The sequence below is a fragment of the Mustela erminea genome, chromosome 15 (assembly GCF_009829155.1).
Source record: "Mustela erminea isolate mMusErm1 chromosome 15, mMusErm1.Pri, whole genome shotgun sequence".
NCBI lineage: Eukaryota > Metazoa > Chordata > Mammalia > Carnivora > Mustelidae > Mustela > Mustela erminea.
In genome coordinates, this window is record NC_045628.1 from 12517948 (window position 1) to 12536320 (window position 18373).

At 44.5% G+C, this 18373-nt stretch overlaps 1 protein-coding gene and 1 pseudogene across 4 annotated transcripts in view; both read right to left on the reverse strand.

Annotated features, from left to right (window-relative positions):
• Positions 1 to 18373, reverse strand: part of FARP1 (FERM, ARH/RhoGEF and pleckstrin domain protein 1) — a 273312-nt gene that overhangs the window by 98380 nt on the left and 156559 nt on the right. The gene's annotated exons all lie outside the window — the stretch shown is intronic.
• LOC116574677 lies at positions 8214 to 8297 on the reverse strand (annotated as a pseudogene).

Sequence of the window (18373 nt, forward strand, 5' to 3'; positions counted from 1 at the left end):
CTTGGGGATGGCCACTAAACACTGAATAACAAATAGTAGGAACATACAAATTTGGTTTTTTAAGCTATTAAAAATTGTGAATCAGGGGCACCTGGGTGGCTCAGTCATTAAGCGTCTGCTTTCGGCTCCGGTCACGATCCTGGGATCCTGGGATGGAGCCCTGCATGGGGCTCCCTGTTCCATGGGGAACCTGCTTCTCCCTCTCCCTCTGCTGCTCCCCCTGCTTGTGCTCTCCTGCTCTCTCTCAAATACCTAAATAAAATCTTTTTTAAAAATTGTGAATCAAAGTTGCTTTCGTTTATTGTACCTTAAAAAAAAAATCTATCTATGCCTTTAGGTTTTTTCTATTACATAAAGTTTTATGTGGGAGTATTTTTTTTTTCCTTTTCCAAAAGAATAAAGACAATTCTTTCTGGGGTAGGGTCTAGTTTCCTCCCTCTCTCTGTTTCCTCCAAGCTTCCAAATAATTTCCCCTACTTGATACAAGCTACAGTTCTAAGCTTTCAAAAGCAATCTCCTAGATAGGAACCTATAAAGATAACATTTGCCCAGGTTTAAAAACTTTGCATCTGCTGAGGTTTCAGAAAGCTGTTTCTGGAAGTGTTTTGTTTCCTTCCCTCCTCTTCGTGGTTTAGGATTAAGGTAACCATGACAACCAGGATTGGCTCTTATCCAGCAGAGAATGGCTTCTCTCTAAGGCCTTGGTCCCTTTTTCTTACCTTTAATACCTCTTAGTAGAATATGATTCAAAGTCTTATAACCCACTAACCTTCAACAACCCTAATCTTAGGGCATTAGAATCCCATAGATTTCCTCACGGCCCTTGGCTACTTTTTGACCAGGTGGGTGGATACAACTGATGCTGCAGGCTTGAGGAGCCTACAGGCACTGGGCTTAGATGCTGCACAAACAGAAATCAATACAAGTATTTCCAACAAGAAACCAGCTAAACCCGAATATTACGCGACATACCATGTTAGAAAGAGAATGCGATGTACCATGTTAGAAACTCTCCAGTGTCTCTTCCTCCAAGAACACTAATCCTACTGAGGGTTTTGCCCTTATAGCTAGCTTCATTTGACCTTCATTGCTTCCCTACTCTCAGGATAGCCACAAAGAAAGTTCCGTCTTCAGTATACGAATGGAGAGTTGGGGAAGCATGACTCAGTCCACAGGACGCGGGAGTCAATGAGAGGCGTGGAGATGATATCATCTATACCCCAAGATCAGTGTAAACATTAAAACGATGATTGCAAAGTGGTGAGCAAAGGCTCTGGTACAGAGGAAGAAGTTCTCCATCACTGCTGCTCCTGCTGTGAAGGGAAGATGTTCATTTCGAGCATGGCTGGTGCGGGAATGAGTGGACATTGAGGCGGAGGCATGCCTCTGCAACGTCAGGGCACAGGAAACCTGGCTACCCCATCAGTGTGCCATGGGAGGACACCTCCTGATGCAGAGGCCACCCCGGGGCCCCGCTGGGGGTGATTCAGCACGGTACTTCCGGTTTTCAATCCCGCCAATCAACCTAACCAGCTGCAAGTGCTGATTCTTGGAGCTGCTGGGACAAAGATTGTGCTTTGAGTGGCAAGATGCTCATCACAGGGGTCAGTTACTACTTTTTTATAAAAAAAAAAAAATTATTTATTTGAGAGAGAGTGTGCATGCACGAGCAGGAGGACTGGCAGAAGGAGAGGGAGAAGCAGGCTTTCCGTTGCACAGGGAGCCCGACGGGGGTGCTCTCCCAGGACAAATGTTTCACAGACTGAGCCACCCAGTGTCCCTAATCAGTTGCTACTGAATGACACTCGGGTCCTCTACAGGCAGGGCTAGCTGGCTGGTTTTGTGGTCTCTCTGATTTCTATTCAAGGCGAACATCAAGCTAGAAGCTTAACTGTAGGGGGGAAAAAGTCGTGCCAAACTTATGTTTATGGGCTGAACTATGTCCCTCAAAAAGATATGTTGAAGTCCTAACTCCCAGTACCTGTGAATGTGACCTTATTTGGAAACAGGGTCCTCGAGATGGAGTCAGGTTAAGATGAGCTCATTCGCATTGGGCCTAAACCAGTAGGACCAGTCCCTTCTAAGAAGATGGTGTGAAGACAGACACACTGGGAGAAGGCCCTGTGGGGACAGAGGCAGAGACTGGAGTGATGGGACTATTAACCAGGGAACACCAAGGATGAACATCCCCCCACACTTCCGCCAGAAGGCGGAAGAAGCAAAGAAGGATTCTACCCAGTCTTGGAGGGAGCATGGCTCTGAAGACACCTAGATTTGGAACTCGTGGGCTCCAGAACTGAGAGAGATTAAATTTGTTGTGTGAAGCACCGCCCCCCCCCAAACACACAATTTTCTGATTCTTAGTTACAGCAGCTCTAGCAAACTCATACCCATCCCTCTGCTGTATGGGGGCAGAGACAACACAGTTATGCCCAGAATAGTCCCTTTTGGAGAAATGAGATTACAAGGAAATAATAAGCCAATAGCAGATTTAGAATAACAAAAACTCTGGCAGAATTCCTCTAACTTGATCATCACATACACTCAGCAAGTAGTAGACTAATTATAGAAGGTAATTAATCTTTCCTGCTGTTAAAATATATTCCCTTTCTCACAGCTGTTGCTTTAGATGTGAACGGGTTCTAGAATTGAAATCCTTTTTAAGAAATATTGTCTCTTTTGAGAGCCTTCCACCTGTCAGGTCAGAGGGGCATGAAATGGGCTCAGGAGCTTCCGATGAAGCAGAAGTTCAAGGAGAGTACAATTTGAGAAATTACACAGGAACCCACCTAACTGTCCATAAATGCATGTTTTTCTTAGAAAATTTAGCACAAGGCCACTGCCAGACAGAGCTTAATATAAGAGATGAAAAAAATGTCAGTCTGTGGCTAAATATGGCCAACTCAATATAGGCATCTCCACTACATCCAGAAACCCCACTTCAAAAAGAACAGTAGAGAACAGAAAAAGGAAAAAGAGGAATACATACATTAAAAACAAAAAGAAAAGAAAATGAGAGAAGTGACAGCAGGTGAGAGGGGTCCCCCAAATTCTAGAGGAGGACAGACAACAACACTGAAATCTAATAACAGAGCAGAGGAAAGAGAGTCAGCAGTCGGCAAACGGCCACATTACACAGAACCAGCCCCCCTCCCAAAGGTCAGAAATGGGAGATGCCAGCCACTTCTGATAATGCAGACTAGAGGAAAACCCGTGTTAAAACACTGTAATTTGTATCCCCATATAGCCAGGAGTTTATACCTTTAAGAAAGAAAGAAAGAAAGAAAGAAAGAAAGAAAGAAAGAAAGAAAGAAGAAAGAAAGAAAGAAAGAAAACAAAACAAACAAACCTAGAGGGTTATAATAAGGAATATTTGTATAGCAATTATGAGCTCTTAAAAATATAAGATGAAAAAAAACAGCAGCACAGAAATACTTTCACTGGAAGAGATTAAAGATACAGGTGAAAACTCCTACTAGAAATAAAACATCCTGACCAAGAGATGGCACTGAGTTTATAGCTTCAGCTCAAGAGTCCCAATGTCTGACCAATATGATTTCTATCCAGACCCAAGAGCAGAGGATATGGCGCAAGCACAATGCAAGGAAATTCTCCAGAATGAAAGAGTCCAACCCTCTAGGCTGCAAAGGGCCAGAGAGTATCGCACAGAATGAATGAACACAATCCATTTCAAGGCAAATATCTGGGTTATTATGGAACCCAAAGAAGAAAAAGAAGATTCTTACCAGAGGGAAGGAAAGGCTGGTGAATCACAATCAGGGCTTGGGACTTCTTGACAGCACACGAGAAGCCAGAACAGAGTCCCTACCATTCTCCCCTCCAGGACAGCAATAATAATGGCTGGTGGCTTGTTAGGCGTCAATAAAGATACTGGAGGCCAGATGCAATGGCCCTGGGGCTCACCCCAAGATGGAGAGACCCCTTCAGTCTCAGCTGCATATCTGTACCTCCACAAAGCTACCTGCCCTGGGGGACTCCAGGCTGGAGGTACCAGACTTGCCAAGATCACACACTCACGGGCTGTGGAGCTGGGATTCAAACCTCGTTCGGAGACTCTGCTCCTAATCGTTGTGCCCCAGAGTCTCTCCATTTTCACCCTTGTCCCTTTCAAGACCTATATATACTTGCAATTTTGAGGACTCCCAATTGTCCTGGGGAAAACTTGCCGAAAAAAACAAGGAAAGAGGCTGGTGCTTTCCCAGAGTTCTAACTAGAGGCACCGAAGCGGGCTAGTAGGCCACATGGTAGGACACAGCTAGGATGACCATAGTAAGGCATAGCCCCAGCATGCTAGGCCGAGTGGCACATAAGCCAACCATGATTTTCCACTGCAGAGGCAGGGCTCCTTGGTTAACAGGGAAATGAGACAACTGAAACGTGGGAGATGATTCTCATGCTGTTTCTCCACCCCTTGGGTGATGGAGAAAGGCAGCACAGTGTCATCATTTGGAATACAAACCCGGGGGCACCTAGGTGGCTCAGCTGCTTAAGCCTCTTGGCTCTTGGTTTCAGCTCAGGTCATGATCTCCGGGTTGTGAGAGAGCCCCTTGTTGGGCTCCACACTCGGCACCATCTGCTTGAGATTCTCTGCCTGTCCCTCTGCGCTGCTCCCCATCCTACTTGCTCTCTAAGATAAAAAAAATTTAAAAAATTTTTAAGAATACAAACTCTGAAGACACCTGCCTTCTTGCAAATCCCATAACTCCGTTCCATGGCAGTGTGACCTTGGGCAAGTTACTCTTTGGGCCTCCCTTACGTCTTCTGTAAAATGGGCGTAATCTGGGGCACCTGGGTGGCTCAGTGGGTTGGGCCGCTGCCTTCGGCTCAGGTCATGATCTCAGGGTCCTGGGATCGAGTCCCGCATCGGGCTCTCTGCTCAGCGGGGAGCCTGCTTCCCTCTCGCTCTCTGCCTGCCTCTCTACCTACTTGTGATCTCTGTCAAATAAATAAATAAAATCTTTAAAAAAAAAAAAATGGGCGTAATCTCCAAACCACTTCATAAGGTTTGTGAGGAGGAATATGTGAGTTACCATACCTCAAGCTCTTAGGATGGTACCCAGGGCTCAGTAAACTCTACCAGGTAATAAGTATGATGTGGGGGTGGGGTGGAGAAAAGGACGCAAAAGCCCAAAAGGAAAGTGGCGGCGGCCTCATTAGCAGACACTGTGATCACCATCGCTGTGAGATACGAACCAGATCAAGAACAGGAACTACAACTTTAAACACGGAAGCCTGGGAGCGGGGACAAGGCTTTCATTCTGGAAGAATGAAGCCCACCGTTTAGGCCTGCCCATCTATGCGTCCACAAACGCGGTGATTCTTCCTCCCGCCGTGGCTCCAAGGGTGGCCACACTGTCTGCGAAGACACTGCCTTCCTTGTTCCCGCCGCACTGAGCCCCAGTGATCCGAACACCCATTAAACACACTTCAGACTGGATATCAGAGCCCCGGCTCCAGGTCAAGAAGAGAATGGGTGCTTTCAGCTCCTCCGCTGTAATTTGGCTACATTGTAACCACAGCGTTGTTAGTATAGAAGTCACTCCCCTTCCGTGACACCGGGACTTCACGTGCGCATGCACGGCGAATGCTTAAGGCAACGAGCAAAACAGGAAAAACGTGTATGGAGAATTCGGCCGTTCCTATTGCTGGGTTTCTCTGCTCTTGACCCTGAGCAATTCATTGTCCTTGGATCCCTTTCTGAAGGTGATGAAGAAAAAATTCTAAAATTTATCGAAATAAGACAATCTTGACGTTTAAAAAAAATTCATTAGTCAGGGAATAACAAACATATCACACAAATAATGAATCAGGCAAGTAAAACCCAGATCACGAAAGCTCCAGGAGAAAGCATTAGATCCTTCCCAGCAAAAGAAAAATGCTCTCTCTCCCCTTGGGCTCAGTGATCTAATTAAGCCTCAAAACTTAATTCAGTGCATGGAGCCTGAACTTTCTGGAAATACACCTGATATCGTGCACTTAGCCTCCAAAATTATTATTCCAAAGTAAGATGGAAAGTAAATATTTTATTGAATTTAGCTTAATATTCTAACAGAAGGATAAAAACTCTGTAAAACGAAACCCTGAACTAACATGAGTTTCCCAGTTCGCATCTCTCTTCCCCTGCAGGCAGATTACTTCCACTAAGTTTTTTAAACACAACTTTTCTCCTCAAACCAATCTCCAAGGTTCTTGGACAACTTCCAGGAACATTAAATGAACAAAAAATTATTTTAAATGTTTACAGATGCTTTCAACAGAAAACATTTTTAGTGTTTTTCAGTTAGTAGGAGAACGGGAACATTTTCTCATCCTGAAAAAGGACTCTTAAATTACTTTTTATGCATTAAAAATAGGTCAACCGAGGTGTGAAAAACACAGCTTTCAGGTCAATTTAAGAATTCTCAGCTCTGGCATCCCCAGAAAACCTCCCAAATAAATACTATTTACTTTTCATTCTTCAAGTACTTTTCAGGTTTACTATCCTATTAAGCACATTAGCAACTGGGATCCAAGTGGGCCGGAGCTCCAGGTATGCATGTCTGCAAGGAGGTCAGAGTTTTAACTCGAGTTAGTACAGCTGACCTTTGAATAACTTGGTTTTGAACTTCATGAGACTACTTATATGCAGATTTTTTCAATAAATACAGTACCATACTATAAGTGTGTTTTCTTAGTAACTTTCTCCCTCAGGCTTACTTTATTATAAGAATACAGTATATAATGTATATACCATGTAACATATGTGTCAATCCACTGTTTATGTTATCTGTAAGAAGCTACAGGAGGCTAGTAGTTACGGAAGTCAAAAGTCATACACAATGTACTTTTCAACCAAACAGAGGGCTGACACTTTTCCTGCATTGTTCAAGGGTCAACTGTACTTCTCCTTTGAAAAACTGGAAAGCAAAAAAAAGAAAAAGAATAAAGTAAAAGAAAAACTGGACAGCTCCCATCAGTGTAAACAGAGAGGCTCCAGATTTAGCACAAAGAAACTTACAAATATGTAACAAAGGTAACAAAAGGTATCTAACAAGAGACTGAAGGTAGTCACAAAAAATGAAATGCTATTTCCCAGGGGCTTGGGGTGGAACAGGGATGGAGACTTATTGTTTCAGGGGTACAGAGTTCAGTTTGGGAAGATGGAAGAGAATTCTGGAGAGGAATGGTGGTAATGGCTGTACAACACAGTGAATGTACTTAATGCCACTAAACCGTACATTTAAAAATGCTTAACATGGTAAAAATTTATGTTAGGTGTATTTTATAATGGGAAAATATCCAAAAGGACTGGTAATCTATTATAGAGAATGGCAAATTGGGGGGAGAAAAAGTCAAGGACTCTAAAGAATGTTTTTTGTTTTTTTTTTTTAAAGATTTTATTTATTTATTTGACAGAGAGATTACAAGTAGGCAGAGAGGCAGGCAGAGAGAGAGAGGAGGAAGCAGGCTCCCTGCTGAGCAGAGAGCCCGATGCGGGACTCGATCCAAAGACCCTGAGATCATGACCTGAGCCGAAAGCAGCGGCTTAACCCACTGAGCCACCCAGGCGTCCCATGAATGTTTTAATTATAAACAAAGTATACAATATATTTATAAAGAAAGACAGACACCAAACTTATATATTTCCAATGGATGAAGCTATTACTGCTAGGTATAAAAATGTGTGAGATTACATTTGGGAACAGAACAGAATGGGGGGAGGGGTGCTGGACCAAGGTTCCAGAGTCTTTAGGATAGGACTTCGATGCCTGGCTTGTCATTTGCCTATGTGGCAAGTTACATGGCCTGCCTGGGCACTGATTTTCCCATCTGAATAATAGAACAATAATGCCTCCTAGGGAGGCAGGCCTGAGAATTCAATGGGGTAAACACATAAAATGCCAGGAACTGATGTCAGCATTTAGAAAGAGGCTTTGTTTATGGTTGCGGGCTTTTCCAAGTTTTTCCACCTTTTGATATCTAAGAAAACTCCCTTTAAACTCCATTTTAAGGTTTACGGCACATGAACCGCTATAAAATAAAACATATTTGCAATTATATTCCAGAATCTTCTGAGGAGGGGTTGAGGAATGAGATAATGGGAATAAGGGGCAGAGGGGACAAACTCGAAAACCCTAAAAAGCAAGCAAGTTCTGTGTGTTCACTGTGGATGACCCGTCCTTCCTGCCACCAGCTTGCCAGAGTAAGACAAAGCCTAAGCATAAAAACTCTAGGCTTAGGAAAAAGCTCATAATTAAGTAACAAACTATAGAAATGATCCCTGAAAGTATAGTCTTCATAATTAAGTATATAGAAAAAGTACAGACAGCAAATCCAAAAATATGGATGGTCCACTAGAAAGGCTGAAAGAGTGTGAATTAAACTGTTTTCCTTTAAATTATCAGGCAACAAGCTCCTTGCTAATAAACCAATGATGGCAGACAAGATCATTCTGCATGGTTTACATCAGATTCTTTCAGTTCTTACAAACCTAGTAAAAAGAAATGATGATCAAGTCAGGAGCTATTTCTAGGAGCTAATTCCAGAACAGCAACGATTCTGAGGTTCACCTGGAAACTTAAAACCATCCACACCCTCTAACCTGCACATATCTAGAATCTTGCATGTGAGAAGTGTTTGGAAAAAAATCCTCCAACCATTCTGATTCATGCACACAGTCACAGTCCTCCATGACACTCAGGACTTGGAAAACACACAGCTTACGTTCTATGACAATCTTTTCAAGTTCACCTGTTGCAATACCTTGATGAAATTTTTTTCAGCTTCCTTGTATTTCTTTGCTGCATCTGGCCTCTGAACTTCTGATTACCATTTGAGTTACTAAATAAATAGTTCCCAAATAGTTTCTCAGGTCAGTTCTATCAGAAAGAGCCATCTTCCGCTAAATCATCCGTGTTGTTCCTCCTCCAAACTCGGAGTCAGGGTCTTTGCAATGGAAAACAAGGCCCCAGAGACTCTGCTCCTCCCCTGTCACCTGTCTGAAGCCACATCCAAGTGTTCTCCTCCTGCTCACTCCAGTCTAGCCACATAGGACTGTCTGCCGTTCTCAGCCTATCAAGTATATACCTACCTCAGGGCCTTTGCACTGGTCGTTCCCTCTGCCTCCAAAACCTTCTCCTTAAAAATGTACATGCATAATTCCCTTGCCTCTTTCAAATCTCTGTGCCAATGTCATTTCTCAACAGGGCTCACCCAAACCACCCTCCTTAACTGTAATTTGCCCCCAGCCTCCTTAACTTCTTTTTCTGCTTCTCATTTTTCACTTTATCACTCTCTAGCATCTGAAACAGTATTTCTTTATAATGTTTCTTATACATGGTTGTTCTGCTCCATTAGCGCACAGACTCCATGAGCATACGGATGTCTGGTTTTGTTCGTTCGATCAGCATGATCTGTAGCAGGTGTCCATGCTGAGCAGATACGTGAATGAAATCCTCTTAAGATCACTTCTCGCGGGGAGACCGCAATAGCACGATCTTTTAACAAAAATAACCATGTGCTAGGGTCTAGATTCTAAAGCCGCTTTGAATATATTTTTATTTCAAGACATTGTTGCTCAAAGTATACAGCGGAAGTATAGAGAACCGACATCTTCCAAACGCTGTAAAGGAAAACCGCTCTGGAAAGGCTACTCGGAGGGAAAACGCGAAAAGGGAAATAATGAAGGATGGTTTTCTTTCGACAAGGAAGCACGTCGGGTTGGGCCACCGTCCACAACAGCTCTAGTCACGTGACCATTGCACATGGCCAGAAACACCTACAAGAAGACCAGAGACCCCACATGGAAACCATCACTCACCAGTGCTAACTGGCCATAAGCCTTTATGCTTATTCCCTCATCTGGCTTCAATGAGGAACGAGGTCCCAGAAATAAAAGGAGAGCTTCTGTTTTTTTCAGATCTTGTTTGGAGACCAGACCCTCCTTGGGCTATTATTACTGATGTAGCACTCCAGAACATTCAGACCTACTGTTCCCTTTTGAACTGGCTCCCTGGTTTACTCTTGTGTGATTACTTCAAAATCAGGTAAAGATGATACCTTGGATAGCCCACTCTGCTGTCCATTCATACGGGTTTTCAGTTTGAGGCTGCCTTTTAGCCCTATACAAAATCCTATTTTCAATCAGACCAGCCCAGCAACCAGCCCGTTTAGGGCTACTTCATTTTTTGTAGTGTGTCCACTGCTCAAAGTGAGCGGCAGGAGAACGGAAGGCAAATCTAAGAAGGACACTGAAAAGCATGGGTATAGAGCACATCTTTGAAATAAAATCCTGCCCGGGAACACGGGCAGCCCGCAGCGCTCCCATACCAGCGCTGAGAGCCAGGCCACACCTGAAGACAAGCAGAAGTTTCAGAAAAAGCGGAAGCGCACAATAAAACCGCCTTTAACAACGACCCTCGATGACGTCACAGCATTTAAAACGCTTGTCTGCAGCAGCTCGGCAAGCAAGGACGTACACAGCCGAAAACAGCGCGCCCCCTTAGATCCAGAGTTTGCGTTAATCTGTCCACAGTGTGGGGTCGTGACATGCACACTCTGTCCCAGTTTATAAACAATTACATCAGCGCTACAAACAAATGCAGTAAGTACATGCTTGAAACAGAGTCCGTCACCTGCTGAAAGTGAAGTAGAACTTGACAGAAGAGAGTTTACAGGATTCCCTAGAAATTGCAGAGTCAGACTCAATTCTGGAGGAGAGATCCAGGAAAAAGATCTAGTTAATAAAGTTTAGATTGTCCTTTCAGGGTCTCATTTCTTCATCCTGCAGGATGCTTTCCTAACGATGCTGCCGTCAGGCCAAAAGAAAAGCTCAGCAGAGCCCCACACCCTAAGCGTTAACGCCAGCACTGTTTTACAAAGCCAAGATGACAAATCATTCTGTCCTCCTTAATGGCACGATTAACCCAAATTGCCCTGAAGCGAGGAGAGAAGACTGGGAAATGAACAGGCTCCTAAAAGAAAGGCCGGAAGGGATTCATAGCAGCGGGAAGTAGAATGGTGGTTGGGGTGGGGGTGGGGGGAGTGGGGACGGGGCGGGGCGGTGAGCGTGGGGAGAGGGCGGCGGGGTTATTTAATAGAGTTATTTAACAGAGTTTCACATCTGCAAAAAAAAAGTCCCAGAGCTCTGTTTTACAGCAACGTGAATCCACTAACCACCACTGCACTGCTGACTTTAAGTTTTATGTGTTTTTAACCACCACTGAACACAAAAGCAAGCAAGGAGAACTCAAACTCTGGGTCTGAGGCTGCGCATGAGACTCCTTCCCTGATGACACCACAGCCCAAGCCGGTTTATTCATCCCACGGAACAAAGCAGGACAGACTGGCCACACACACACACACACACACACACACACACACGCGTGCACACAAGGCTGTCCTTTTGCACGGGCGTCATTCATTACAAAGTCCGCGGCCATGTGTGACTTTATGTTTGATTTTCATTCATTTTTCAAAGCTCTCCCCGACCAATGGCTGGCCCAGTGGAAAAATTTCAAAAGCATTTATTTTACCCTTAGCAGCTCCTTTTTTAACGCTGTGTGCCTGCGAGCCAGGCAGGCAAACTTATGAAGCTCTGTTTTCTCTGCTGAAATGCCCCGGAGCTGTTGCAGGGCATCAGGAAAACAGTCCAGCTTTCAGAGCCCGGTGGTTTCAGGTGTTTTCTTTGTTGTTGGTTTGTTTTTGTTTTTGTTTTTTAACATGAGCGGTAACCCTAACCCAACAGCTGCATCTTGCCCACTCCTCCACCAGATTTCTTTCTGTAAGACGGTTCTATCAAGACCATACTGGAAAAGCTACAAATCTTAAGATAAACATTCTTGCATAATCTCCTGAGTAGGTGGTTCCAGAAGGGGCCTCTAGGGTTTATCATTGACTGCTGACACACATGTGTAACTCTGAATTAAGGACCTGATCGGGAGTTCACAGGTGCAAGATGGTTAGCAAGATAGGCAGGACCGAGCGTTTCCCCTGCATTTCAGTCCGTAACCCTCTGCCCAAAAGGCAGCAGCAGTTCGCCAGCGAAGAAGCTGGAAGGATGCTGATAAGACTGCTTACTTTCCCAAGGACCAGCCCAGCCTAAATGCCAATCGCAAGCCGAGGAGGCAGGCCCGAGCTTCTATTTTTAGAGACAAGGCACAGAGACACAAGTACCAAGAACAGCACTTCAGAGAATGCCAGCAACCAAGGTCCACAGTTTTATTAATCAGATTGGTAGGAAGCCGATCGTAAAGATGGATCCATTAACGACGTCAACTGATGAGATAGTTATTCCTAGAAGTACTGATTTTCAGTACTCCTGGGAAGACAGCTGTTGAAACGGACAAAAGAAATCCTTTCTCCCATTTCAGCATCACACATACAAACTCAGTACCGCTGGTGCAACAGCCTAGGCGTTTGTGTCCTCCCTAATGCCACATGCTGCAACCTAATCCCCAAGGTGACCACGGTGTTTGGAGGTGGGGCCTTCGGGAGGCGATGAGGTCATGACGGTTGGAAGCTCTCATGAATGGGATGAGTGCCCTGGGAAGAGAGATTCCCGGGAGCTGTCTCGTCCCTCCTGCTATGGGCGACATGGCAAGAAGACGGTCATCTCTGATTCAGCCCTGGGCGCCCACCAGACTTTATATGAACTCACCAGCCTCCAGAACTGTGAGAGAGAAGTTTCTGTCATTCATAAGCCACCCATATATATTCTGTTACAGCAGCTCCAGCTGACTAACACTTCTGGTGACAGTGCTAAAGCAAATTTTACATTAGATAGAAGAAAAATGGGAGGGGGACTCTGCCCCCATTATCTGGAAGCCAACCATCCAGGAAGAGTACGTCTGCCATTTTCCTTCTGCAGAGGCTAACGGCTGCTGTCGGGAGGGGTGCGGGAAGAGAAGGGATGCCCAGATTTAGCAGGCAGGAGAAAGAGGAACCAGCAACGAAAATTGAACATGAGAACAAGTTAATTCCGTCTAGCCCTTCCCTTCCTTCTGATAGCACAAGGAGAGCAAATCTGGGACCACTCAGACAACAAGCTCATTGCAGATGCAATGAGCTCCAAGGTCAAGAATGATCAGGGCTGTGGCTGATCACGGAGAGTAGGGAGAGTTGTTGTCTTGCTTTGGTCCATGGAAACAGGACCGGGCTCAGGCCCAAAAGGCTTAAGGATCTGCAGAAAGCTACAAGAAAGGAGAGTTTTAGCTTCGAGAAGGAATGGACATTCTAAAATAAAAATATTCCACAGCACAACTGTTTGTCTTGGAAAGAAATGCGCTGCCACCTCCAACAGGGTGTAACTATAAATGGGGTCATTGAGAGGATGCTGGCTTTGGGAAAAGGTGGCTCTTCCCGCCTCGTGGTGCTTTCTTCTCCCCACATCCCATGCGTTAATGCTTCTCCTTCTAGTTTATGCTTTACTTGCTAGTTCTTTTCTTCCTTCCTGGGCAGGCCCATGGTTAGATCTTTTTCAAAAGAAAATCAACCGTTCTACAATACAAGGCAGGATGTTCTGTATCAGGAGATGCCCTCGGGTGCCATCCAACACTGAGATACTGTGATCCAGCAGGGAAATGGAAAACCCCTTGAAACAACGCAGCACAAGTAACTTAGAAGGAATAAAACAGACTTACACATTGGTGATGATGTGCCTGCATGTGTAGATTTCCAGGTACACGCCCACAAATGATATGCACACTTTATAGGCGGCCCAGCAATCTGTATCTTGCATAAAGATTTATCTTGCATAAAGGTGTATCTGGTTTCCTACCACTGCGGTGATGAGCTGTCCCTCGAGGGAGAACATGGTGGTGAGTCTTCACCCAGCTTCCAGGACCCGGATCTTTCCACACCTCCTTCCACAATCTCCCCTCCCCCAAATAAAACAATGGTACCATCACTATATAAATGATACCTGGAGAAGTTTGCCACTTTATGAAAAAAAGAAAAAGAAAGAAAGGAAGGAAGAAAGAAAAAGAAAATTCTAAAACTGGTTAAGTTCATTTAAATTCTCCAAGTGATAGAACTGAAAACACATAGAAGAAACTTCTGCACGAAAAGCCTGAAGACAAGTGGGCTTCGTCACAAAGGGAGTGAAGAATGAGGAGGTCCACGGTTTGGGATCCGTCATGAACTGGATCCAATTCTGGCCCGGAGGGAAAGGAAAGCAAACTATCAAATGAAATGTTTTTAGGAAAAGAAAAAACGTCTTCTCTCTTTCCCAACTGCAGAATAATGTCTCATGATTAATCACAGTCATTTTCACCAGCACCAAAAAATCGCTCGCAGTTTCTGGTTTGATGTACTCAAGGCACCGCACGCCACGTGGAGCACTTCACGTGGAGCACTTCGGGGGCTCACAAAGGTCAGTGCCGCATCTTACGGGATAGGCTGCCAGCCTGTGTTGCATGTTACGCTGAACCCAAGCCACGGGCCCTGCATCCAACATGATGCTACCGGCTTCCTAATAAGCCTTCTGGAAAACTACTGGGACCCGCTAAGCTGAACATATGTATGGGATCGGCAATTCCGGAAACTCACCCGAAGACATGGGACAATCCCCATTATCAGTAGAATGAATCAATTCCAGCCAAGGGAACGCAGACGCTGTTGCCACGGCAACACCACAGATGAAGGTCGCAAACCTAATGCCGAGTCAAAGAACTCACAAGGAAGGGTATGGATTGGATTCCATCGATCGGGAACTCATTTGTTATAGTCCCCAAAGGTAGGAACAATCAGGACAGTAGCTATCCTGGCAGAGAAGGAAGAGCTGGTGGAGGGTGTTGGTGGGGGGTCGCCTTTGGGGGCTGAGAATCTTCTCTTACGTGATCTCTGAGATGGACAAAAGAGTGTATTCACGGATTCATTCACAGTCATTGTGATTTGGGCGTGTTTCTGGAGGAGACTTCTACTCTAAAAATGTTTTTTAAATCTTACTATCATAACACGGTAGAAGGCATTGCCTTTCCCGACTGACCTAACTCTGTGCTCCCGACGAACATCCAGGTGTGGGATGACTGGGTACTCCTCCAGTCAGGTTTCGACAGGCATGTGAATGGTTTCGACAGCACTCTGCCCCCACAAACTGCCTGCGCCAGGCACATTTTCTGGAAGCCCACAGCCTGCTGTCTCTGCCCGCACAATCCCCTGAAGGAGCCAGCTTTGCCTTGCTGCCTCCCGTTCCTTCCCTCCGGTGCTGGGTCTGACGCCGAGGAACAAAACCTAAGCAGTTAGGACTCCGTGCGTCTCTGCCAGGATCACGCCTAGGCGGGGGGGCCGGAGGGGGTCCGGGGTGAGAAAGGGGCAGGGAGAGAGCTCCTCGGCCAGTGCCATGTGACCCAAAACCCAGCTCCTGGGAAGAGGTGCTCTGGAAAGCACCAGCCTCCAGGACCGACCTTCTAAAAGGATAAGCTTCTTGGCAAGCAAAAATAATAAAATTCATGCACTTCAAGGATTTCTAGGACAAAAAGAAATCCCAGAACACGATGAGGCTTCAACGCAATAGTTCATTATGCCACAATAATTTCCAACTGTGTAGCAAGCAGGCATTCATTTCTTATTTTCACACAACTTCCCCACACGTTATGGAGCCATCACGCTGCAAAATCTTCATTTCCCGGTGGTTCACAACAAAGGGTCCCGAATTGCTTTCACCGGTATCTAACTTCACATTTTCTATCGAATTGGGCTAAGAAATTTCAATTATCTTGGTAAGGTCTCAAAAAAAAAAAGAGTGTCAGGCATCGCCAACACACAGAGCCCTACCGTGTCCTCCCTGAGGGTGAGGAAGGCCGCCGAGAGTCCTGGGGCCAGAAGGTCAGCAAGACTTCACTAGATGGCAAAAAGCAGAAACATGGCGCCCTGAGTCCCCTCAGGATAGGACTTGAGCTCCTCAGGGCCTGGTGCTTTTGGGGGGGTCTTCACTTGCCCAAAGGGCAGAAGGAAAGGAGTTTGGAAAGGGTAGTTATAAAGGTACAGGCTGTGGGAGTTGCTCAGAAACACACACCAGGTTTGGCCAACAAATTGCTGTGAGGGCTTCACATTTTTTTCTGATGACGGTAAAATCCTTTTTTCCCCCCTTCCTTTGAAGACATTAAAAAAAAGAGCTCTCTGTACAGGCAACATATCAAAAAGTAGACTCTTTCCAGAAAATGTTAAGTCATTCCATCAGGCTACTCAGACTCAATAAGCAAATCATGAATTTCAGCTTAGAAATCATCTGTAGACAGTTATAAAGAAATGTGGAAACACTGAACACCAAGGTTACCCACCACAAAATAAATCTTTCTAAGGAGCCTCAAGGACTGTACTCTCCTTGTCCCTATTGCCAAAACACACAAGCTAGATTAGATGTGGCAAGATTTCCTCAGGAACATGGGATTTCCTTCATGAAAGACTGCTGATAGAGTATGGGAGCCACTTGGCTTTTTCTTTTCTTTCCAAGCCACAAATTAAAACAAAGAAAACCAAGAGCCACCTGGAATTGGGAAACCCTCTTCAAAACCGGCACTACACAGAAATTCAAATTTATAAACAAAATAAGATGAAGGGTGGCTTTTAACCCTGAAATCATGGATTTCCTTAAGAGCAAATTTTTCTACTATGTTAACTTTATTAATCAAGTCACACAACTGATTTATGTACGACTCATTAGACATAGCTGAGTTGTGATGTAGCTCAGAATGTGTATTAGTTATAGAAACAATGATGACTAAATTCTATTCTGGCTCTTGAGTATTTAATTGCTCTAAAGTTAACTCCCTTAAAGGATGGGGAAAAAAGAAAAAGAAAACAAAACTGTTGACAGTCAATCAGAATTGAAAATTGCAGGGCTGTGCAAATATTCTTTAAAATATTCTAGAAAAAGGGGGGCTTTTTGTTCCCTTGGAAGAATGAATAAACTTAACTGCAAATAGTAAGAATTTAAGGTTTTTGGTTCTGAACAGCAAAATAAACTAGTCTTAATTTTTTTTTTTTTTTTAATTTAAAGACCTGGTTTTGGGGCACGTGGGTGGCTCAGTGGGTTAAAGCCTCTGCCTTTGGCTCAGGTCAAGATCCCAGGATCCTGGGATTGATCCCCGCATCGGGCTCTCTGCTCTGCAGGGAGTCTGCTTCCTTCTCTCTCTCTCTGCCTCTCTGCTTACTTGTGACCTCTGTCAAATAAATAAAAAACATAAAAAATAAAAAAATAAAGACCTGGTTTTCCAGTTTCCTTGAGAAGTAAAAAATGAATAGCCAAAGATGTGCCAATCAGAAAAACTTTCAAAAATGACCTTCAAAGTAGAGCAATCCAGAAAGAACAGATAAACAAGTAAATCAAAACAAGTAAATAATATTTTCATGGGTTAGGAAGAGGCTGGAAAATATTTAATAGGTATAAATTCAATATATTTATTGTTGATATAATAATAATGGAAGTCTCAAATTCGAGAGGGGAAAAAAAAAAGTCTGTCCTTAATAACCACATCTTCAAAGCCAGAAGCAGACTCAGCAAGATAAAGAAAAACTCATTATGAACCAATACATTTCTCATTATGAACTCTTTGGATCACATATTAAATAAAATCTAGCAGCCTTTCTCATTCCACTACCTGGGCATACAGGCTTAAACCTACTGATGAGAATTGCAATAATAAAACCTAAAACCTTTTATGATACAGGTAGATGGCAATTGCTCCCAAATCCCAACCCCAAATCAACCCCTTCTCAAGGGGCTAAAGGAATAGTGACCATCTTGTTGACTGTAAGCAACACATGCTTTCTTTCACCACAGATCACCACAAATTAAATAAATCTATCCATTTCTGGCACGCGGTTCTGTGCATTGCTACTAACATTCACGTGTTACGTGTGACGTGCACGTGTGTTTTCAGCGGGTTGGGGATGGCGGCCTTTTGTGCAAGATGGCCACCATGATAAATAAAATTTTTAAATTGTCCATTCCAGAGTTCTAGAAATTTCTCAGTTGGGCTAGGATGCTTGGATAATTCCCTCCATCGGTGCCTTCCTCCACGTTCCTCAGTCTCCCTTCTGTTTCCAATAAGGAGCAACCCAGAGACACCCCAGTCTTGGTCACACAGCCTTCAGAGAGAACCACGTTTGCACAAGGAGCACAGACAACTAAGAGGGAAGGTAGCACAGTCAGCCTCATGGCTGTTGCCAAGCAGGGTGGAGAGTCGTCCAAATCCCAGGGTTCAAGGGGCATGGGGCTGAGGTCAGAGGCAGGCTGGCATTCATTCTGGGAGTCACTATGTGTCACCCAAGATTCTGCAGTATTTTTCCTCAAGCCCATCTCAGGTGGTGTTGACCATCTGCTACACCCTTGACCAGGCACTCCCCAAACGTTATCTCGCTCCCCCTTATA